The sequence below is a fragment of the Macrotis lagotis genome, chromosome 5, assembly GCF_037893015.1.
Source record: "Macrotis lagotis isolate mMagLag1 chromosome 5, bilby.v1.9.chrom.fasta, whole genome shotgun sequence".
NCBI classification, from domain to species: Eukaryota; Metazoa; Chordata; class Mammalia; order Peramelemorphia; family Peramelidae; genus Macrotis; species Macrotis lagotis.
This window is the reverse complement of record NC_133662.1, coordinates 101,072,446-101,081,198: the sequence shown is the minus strand read 5'-3', so window position 1 is coordinate 101,081,198 and position 8,753 is coordinate 101,072,446. Positions and strand designations below refer to the sequence as shown.

General features: G+C 34.3%; 1 pseudogene; it reads left to right on the top strand.

Moving 5' to 3' along the window:
• Positions 1 to 7,319: 7,319 nt before the first annotated feature.
• On the top strand, positions 7,320 to 8,470 carry LOC141489341 (actin-related protein 3 pseudogene; annotated as a pseudogene).
• Positions 8,471 to 8,753: the final 283 nt, after the last annotated feature.

Genomic DNA, 8,753 nt, shown 5'->3' with positions numbered 1-8,753 from the left:
GGTCAATTATTGCATGTGATTTTTATTGCATTATGAATGAACTGAGAAGGAAGAATTCACCATTTCTGCCTTTATGCATTTGATTATAAGGATTTTATGCCCTAGTACATAGTCAATTATTGTGTGACTGCCATGTACTGCAAAAAAAAAGTATATTCCTATCTATTCTCATTCAATTTTCTCCAAAGGTCTATCCTGTCTAGGTTTTCTAACATTCTAATTAGCTCCTTAACTTCCTTCTTGTTTATTTTATGACTTGGGGAAGATGGAAGTCTCCCTGCAGTAGAGCTTTCTGTCTATGTCTTCCTGAACTCATTCAGCATCTCCTCTAACAATCTGGATGCTATACAACTTGGTACATACATATTTAGTATTGATATTGTTTCATTGTCTAGTGTACCTTTTAGGAGGATATAGTTCCCTGCCTTTTCTACTTTAATGAGATCTATTTTTGCAGCTGCTTTGGCTGCAATAAGGATTGCTAGCCATGGCTTTTTCACTTCAGCTGAATCAAAATAAATTCTGCTACAACCTTTTTCCTTTATTCTATATGTATCTCTCTGCTTCAAATGAGTATCTTGTAAGCAGCATATTACAGGACTCTGGCTTGTAAATTACACTGTTATTCATTTACATTTTATGGGAGAGTTCATCCCATTCACATTCAAAGTTAAAATTCCTAACTCTTTATTGCCCTTCTTCCTCTATTCCCTCTGTATTTTTCCGATTTTTTTTCACTTTGACAATGTTCACCAGTATTTTCCTTCCCAATACCACCTCATTTAGTGTGGTTTCCCCTTATTTCCAACTCCTCTCCCCTTTCTTTCCCCCTTTCCTTTTGCCTTTTCTTCTTCCCTTCCCTTCTTTCTGTTAGCTCTTCTTTTCCTTCCCCCTTTCCCCTTTTCCCATTTAGTACTTGAGAGGTAAGATACTTTCCTTAACTGAGTCTTTGTGTGTGTGTGTGTGTGTGTGTGTGTGTATGTGTGTGTGTGTGTGTGTGTGTGTGTGTGTGTACGCCAATGTTTCTTTGAGTCAAATCTGATGAGAGTAAGATTCAGGAGGTTGTCACCTTCTTCATTCTTCCACTCTATTACAATATGTCTTTTGTGCCTCTTCATGTAATATAATTTACCCACTTCAATCTCCTCCATCCTTCTGTCTCTTTACCCTTTTAGAAAGATGTTTTAAATCATTCTATCAGAGTCACAGACAAGTCATGAGTGTCCATTACTTCTGGCTAAGTGGATTCATTCTACTAAAGTTATCCTTGTCAAGAGTTATGAGACTGTCATCCAGGAAGTGATATAGCCAGGTTCAACTTATTGGATAGTAGTTTTTCCTCTTTTTCTTCCTTTTAAGTTATCATGTGTCACTTGAGTCTCCTGTTTAAAGTCCAAAATTTCTATTTAGCTCTGTTATATTCATCAGGAAAGTTGGTAGTCTCCTTTTTCATTAAATGCCCCTCTTCCCCCCTTCAAGATGAGGCTCAGTTTTGCCATATAGTGAGTTCTTGGCAGCATTCCAAGCTCTTCAGAATATCATTTTCCAGGCCCTTTGATCCCTTATTTCAGGCAGGTCCTATATCATTCATACAGTGGGTCCTTCTTATCTAAATTGTTTCTTTCTGGCTCCTTGCAGGATTTTCTCTTTTATCTGATAGTTCTGGAATTTGGTCACAATATTTCTTAGTGTTTTCATTTTGGGATCATTTTCAGGAGGAGATCAATTTATTCTTTCAATAAATATTATGCCCTTTGGTTCCATAATATCACCACATCTTTCCTTCACTAAATCCTGAAATATCAATGCAGGTTTTTTATCCTCAATGTTTCAGAAGCCCAAAGATTCTTAAGTTGTCTCTCCTGGATGGTGCCTCTAGTTCACTCATTTTGCTGATGAACTTTTTTACATTTTCTTCTTTTTTTATTGTTTTGATTTTGTTTAGCAGATTCTTGCTCTCATGTAATCATTAGTTTCCACAGATTCCATTCTTTATTTTTAGAGAATAAATTTCTTCATGTACCTTTTGCAGCTCTTTTCCCAATTGGTGAGTTCTATTTTTGAAGGAGTTTTCTGTTTGCCCGATTGTTGTTTCGAGAGAATTATTTTCTTTATACACTTAACCAATTGTATTTTCCAAGGATTTGTTTTCTTGTTGCAAATTGTTGATTTTCTTTCCAATGGATATTTAAATTCCTTCCTGATCTCTTCTATGAAGTCTTTCTCAGCTACAGACCAATCCATATTCCCCTCAGAATTTCTAGATCTCTCTCTGAGTTAGGATCTTTCTTTTCCAGGCAACTTTTGATGGACCCCCACCCCTTTTCTGTGGATTTTCTACATTTTCCTGGGATCTTGTTTTTGAGGGAGGGGATGGTTCACAGACATTTATTGTTGAAATCCTGGAGACTTTGCTCGCTGGTATTAATAAGTCCAAGTGGACATGCCAGTAGGGAGTGCTGGGTGCTTTCTCTGGAGTTCCTATTACCTTGATCTGTGGCCCACTCCTAGGTGGTGTGGACTCAACTAGAAACAGAAGGATTCTGCTGAAAATACAGGCTCTTGGCCCTAGTCTTCCACATCACCCTGGTGGAATGGCTCAATGTCTAAAAGCCCTCTGGAACTCCCCTGCCTGCTGCTCACACAGCAAAGTTTCCACGCATGTTCTCAGGTTAATCCTGGACCTCACCGCACCATTCCTGCTCTGGCTCTCTGCTTTCTACCCCTTGCTCACCCATGCTCACCTGAGACAGACCTTGTTGGCAGATGTTTTTGGGTTTTGTGGGTCCAAATTCTATTAAGACGCTTGATTCATATTAGTGCTGACGGAAAGCCAGGTGTCTTTAGGACAGTGCCTGTCTTCTCTCTGCCATCTTGACCTGAAGAAACACTGGAATCTCTTGAATGAGACCCATAATCAGTCATAGAAAATTATTCTAATAATATATTAAAGTGTCTGAATAGATTTTGAAAATATCTATTCTTTAGTCTATTGACTTAAGTGGATATTAACTCCAGGCTTTCTATAACAGTATGTAATCTGAGAGGTGAACTTCAGCTAAGTTATTTAGATAATTGTCCCAAATAAAAAGGAAGGAAAAGACCATGCTGGATTAAAAGACAACCTTAGAGATAATAAAATTAGATATTACACAAGACAACATTTAAAAATTGAAGATAATAAGCTTTGATCTTTGCTTAAACTTCACAATTCTTTCTCTGGATACAGATGATATTTTCCATTACCACTTCCCTAATATTGTCCCTGATTACTGCAATGATGGAGTGAACAATTTTTGTAATGTTCTTCGGGTTCTCCTCATCTCAGCATCAATTCATGGATAAATTTCTAGACTTTCCTGAAATCCCATCCCATATGATTTCTTATAGAACAAGTGTTTCATCACATACATATACCACAATTTGTCCAACAGCTTTCTGATATATGAGGATCCCTTCAATTTCCATTTCTTTGCTGTTACAGAGCTGATATGAATATTTTAGTATATGTGGGATTTTTATGCTTTTTGTGATCTCTTTTGAATACAAACCCAGTAGTGATATTTCTGGATCAAAGAGTGTGCACATTTTTATTTTGGACATAATTCCAAATTGCTCTCAAGGAAGGTTGAATGAGTTCACAACTCCACCAACAATGCATTAGTGTCCTAGATTTCTCACGTCCCTTCCAACATAGATCATTATGCTTTATAGTCATATTGGTCAATCAGAGAGGTGTAGGGTGATGATTTATAGAAGATTTAATTTGTATTTCTCTAATTAATAATGATTTAGATAAATTTTTCATGTGACCATAGATAGCTTAGAATCCATCTAAGAATTGACTCTGTATATACTTTAAACATTTGTCAATTGGGAAATGACTTTTTTTAGGAAACTTGACTCATTTATTTATTTATTTTAGAGGTGAATCCTTTGTCCAAAACACCAGTGGCAAAAATTATTTTCCAATTTAATACATTCTTTTGATCTTGGTTACAGTGGTTTTGTTTGTGTAAAAAAAAAGCACTTTAATGCACTGAAATAAAATTATCCAGTTTATTTTTAATAATATTCTCAAGCTTTTGTTTGGTCATAACCTTCTCCCCTTTCCATAGATCTGATAAATTATTCCTGGTTCTACTAACTTGTTTATAATATTGTCTTTTATGTCTAAATCCTCCATCTATTTTGACCTTATCTTGGAATAGAGTGTGAGGTGTTCTAATTCTATTTCCTGTCGTACTATCTTCCAATTTTCCCAGCAGTTTTTATCAGAGTGAATTCTTTTTTAATTAAAGATTTTATTTATTTTGAGTTTTACAATTTTTCCCAAATCTCAATTCCCTCCCCCAGCCCCCCCCACAGAAAGCAATTTGTCAGTCTTTACATTGTTTCCATGTTGTACAGTGATAAAAATTGAGGGTGATGAGAGTGAAATCATATCCTTAAAGAAGAAACATAAAGTATAAGATATTTTATTTATAAATTAAAGGAAATAATCCTTTAACTTTGCACAAACTACATGGTTTTTATCTGGATACAGATGGTATTCTCCATTGCAGAAAGCCCCATATTGTCCCTGATTGTTGCACTGATGAAATAAGTGTGTCCATTATATCCTCCATTATAGGCTAATGTCCAAAGCATAATAACAGTTAATCATCACCCCCATGTTGCTGTTAGGCTGTATAGAATTTTCCTGGTTCTGCTCATTTCACACAGCATCTTTTCATGCAAATCCCTCCAGGCTTCACTGAATTTCCATCCCTCCTGGTTTCTAAGAGAATAATAGTGCTCTATGACATACATATACCAGAGTTTGCTAAGCCATTCCCCAATTGAAGGACATTTACTTGATTTCCAATTCTTTGCCACCACAAACAGGGCTGCTATGAATATTTTTGTACAAGTGATGTTTTTACCCTTTTTCATCATCTCTTCAGGGTATATACCCAGTAGTGGTATTGCTGGATTAAAGGATATGCACATTTTTTTTTACCCTTTGGGCATACTTCCAAATTTCTCTCAAGAAAGGTTGGATGAGTTCACAGCTCCACCAACAATGTAATAAGTCCTAGATTTTCCACATCCCTTCCAAAAATGTTCATTATAATTTCTGGTCATATTGGCCAGTATGAGAGGTTTGAGGTGGTACCCCAGAGAATCTTTAATTTGAATTTCTCTAATAAGTAATGATTTAGAGCAATTTTTCATATGAATATAAATTCTGTAATTTGCCTTTGCATATCCCTTGAACCATTTCTCAACTGGGGAAATGGCTTTTGTTTTTAAATATGACTCAGTTCACTGTATATTTTAGAAATGAGTCCTTTGTCAGAAACATTAATTGTAAAGATTGTTTCCCAGTTTACTATATTTCTTTGGATCTTTGTTGCAGTGGTTTTATCTCTGCAAAAGTTTTTTTTTTTTTTTAATTTAATGTAATCGAAATCATCTAGTTTGTTTTTAGTGGTGCTCTCCATCTCAGAGTGAATTCTTAACCCAGAAATTGAAATCTTTGGACTTATCAAAAAATAGATTAGTATAGTCATTTTTTGCTGTCTCTTTTGAACCTAATATATTCTACTGATCCACTACTCTATATCTTAGCCAGTATGAGACATTTTTGATAACTGATGTTTTATAACATAGTTTTAGATTTGGTTTGGATAGGCTTCCTTCTTTTGCATTTTCTTTTCATTAATTCTCTTGATATTCTTGACTTTTTGTTTCTCCATATGAATTTAATTACTATTTTTTCTAGCTCACTAAAGTAATTGAAAACATCTTTAAAAAAAAACTAAAAAATGTTCTCCCTAGTATGAATTATATTTACTAATCTTGGAATAGTTGAAGAATCAAATTGTTAGTTATCCAAAATGTGATGAACTCCTGAAGAATTCAATTTTCCTCTCTCACATGAGCCTATCAATGTTTCTTTCATCTTAAATCTACAGAGTAAACTTTATAAAACTTCATAAAAAACTAAATTATTCCCTTTTCATTGCTATATTATTAATTTTATGCAGTGTTCCTATCCCAATCATTGTCATTAATTGCAATTGCTCCATGTTACAGCTACATCTTTGACATCTTTGAGTGATCCATATATTTATGCCTTTATTTGAAAATGTTAATTCTCATACACTAAGTCAACTGGATCTATAATTTCTCCTCTGTGATTATTATCTTTTTTGATGACTAACTTATCTAAAATTCATCTTCTTCAACTCTTGTCAATGAACTCTCATATGCATACATCCCAAATTCTAAGGCTCTTTTTTAATTTATACTGAGAGTCTAAGAATACAAGTTTATCACCAAGGGGCAACCATTACTTATATACCATTCTTCACATATGATAAATTCATCTTCTTTTTCATTTAAGAATTTATCTTAAGATACTATTAACCCCAAGAAATAGTATAAATTTGACAAAAACTGTTGAAAAATCTGGAAAGTAGCCTGGCAATAATTGTTTTCAGAATAGTATTTTACCCTATAAACACAAATAAGTTCTAAATGCATATATTGATAAGCACATCAAAGAATATATTATGAACAAAGAAGAGATGAAAGAAGGTTTTTGTTTGTTCAGCTGTGAATAGCAAGGGACCACAAGCATCTGACAATTAAAATGGAAAAATTTTGATCTCAAGGATTTGTAAAGTTTTTGGACAAATCAAATAAATACAGATAAAATTAAAGGGTAAAATATCTTTAGCAAAAATTTTTCCAATATCTTTCTTTGATTACATCTGATCTCTAGAGAATATAGAGAACTTACTTAAATATATAAGAATACACACACACACACACACACACACACACACACACACACACACATATATATATGCCATTTTTTTATAAGCCACTGGCTAAGGATATAAAAAGTAGCTCAATAAAGAAGAAACATATACTATTAATAAAAATACAAAACAACTCTTTGAATTTAATAATAGGAAATATGCAAATTGAAACCACAAGAATTTATGTCACAACCAATAAATTGGTTAAGACAAAAGAAATGGAAAATGATAATTATTGGGGAGACTTGCAAGTACCTGGTACCAAAATTCTAGAACACGCTTTTGAACTGCTGCCTGCCCTCCCTACGCTGCTGCCCCCCACTGTTTCAGCTTTCTCTCTGCCTGCTGAGAGGGTGAGGCTGACCAGATTGTGGATGGTTAAAAAGCTGTCACAAGCCTCTTCACTTACCCCTCCTCACCACCCTCAGTCACAACCTTCCTGCATCAAGTAGGGGCTTGTTTGATGATGGCGATTGTATCTGGAACAAAAGATACAGGAAGCAGAAGATGGCAGGACATCTACTAGCCTATGTGGTGGACTGTGGCACAAGCCATACAAAACTTGGACATGCTGGAAATGCAGAAACACAATTTATGATTCCTTCATGTATTTCTATCATGGAGTCTCCCAAAGTAGGAGATCAAGAAGAGGGTTATGAAGGGCATATATAATCTAGATTTCTTTATTGGGCCTAAAAAATAGAAAAATCAACATGCAAAGAAGTGGCCAATTCATTATAGTACTGAAGGTTGGAACTTGATGGAGAAATTGATGAAGACATGACCTTTAAATGCTATAGGCAGAACCTGAAAATCATTACTTTTTGTACTTACCTTCCAAGAAATACACCAGAAGCAGGGAATATTGAGCTGAACTTTTGTGATGCCTTTAATATTCCAGGTTTGTGCAGAGCTGTACCAGCTGCTTTTCTTATTTTACCTGCATCTTGGCCATCAAGGCAGGTAGAAGAGTGGATACTTACTGGTACAGTTATAAGTCCTGGACATGATGTCACTCATGTCATTCCTTTGACTGAAAGGAATGATATTAGCACCTGTATCAATTTAATATTTTATTCAACAGTTATTGAGAGAACAAGAAATAGGAATTCTTCCTTGGAGGAAATATTCCAAGGAATATCCTTGGAAACCACTAAGGCTCTGAAGGAATTTTATAAATATAGCTACCCAGATTTAGTCAAAGAATTTAACAAGTATGATACATATGGGTTAAAATGGAATCAACAATATGCTAGAATAAATATAATCTCAAAGAAATAATTTTGCATGGATATTCGTTATGAACAATTCTGGGTCCAGAAATCTTTCTCCCTGTGTTTGCCAATTCAGACTTCAAACAACCTATCTCAGAAGTTGTAAATGAGGTAACTTAGAATCATTCCATCCATGTCAGATATCCCTTCTGAAAGAATACTATTATCTCTAGGATTCAAACCATGTTCAGGAATTTTATATATCAACTACAATGAGATTTGAAAAGAACTATTTATGCAAAGTTGAGTCTAAGTGAAGAATTAAGTGGTGGTAGACTGAAGTCCAAACTTATTGTTGTGCAAAACATTACAAACTACATGCAGTGATATGCTATATGGGTTGGAGGAATTCTACCAAGTATGACAAAGCAAAAAAGATTATAAAGAAATCATCACCTGGGGTTTCATGTCATAAAATTAACTTCATAATTATAACAATTAGGGAAGTAGAGAAGAGTTCACCTTTTTGATTTTTGGTTTTGTCTGTATGGCTAATAATATGATAGCAACTTGACTTGACAAGAAAGAGACCAAACTAAATTCAACAGTAATATTTTATTAAATGTATCAACATTACAAATATTAAAGAAAGTAAAAATGATTTAAAATTTTTTTTCTTTAGATGATATTTGAATCACTATATAACAAAAGGAAGTGGATTTTAATT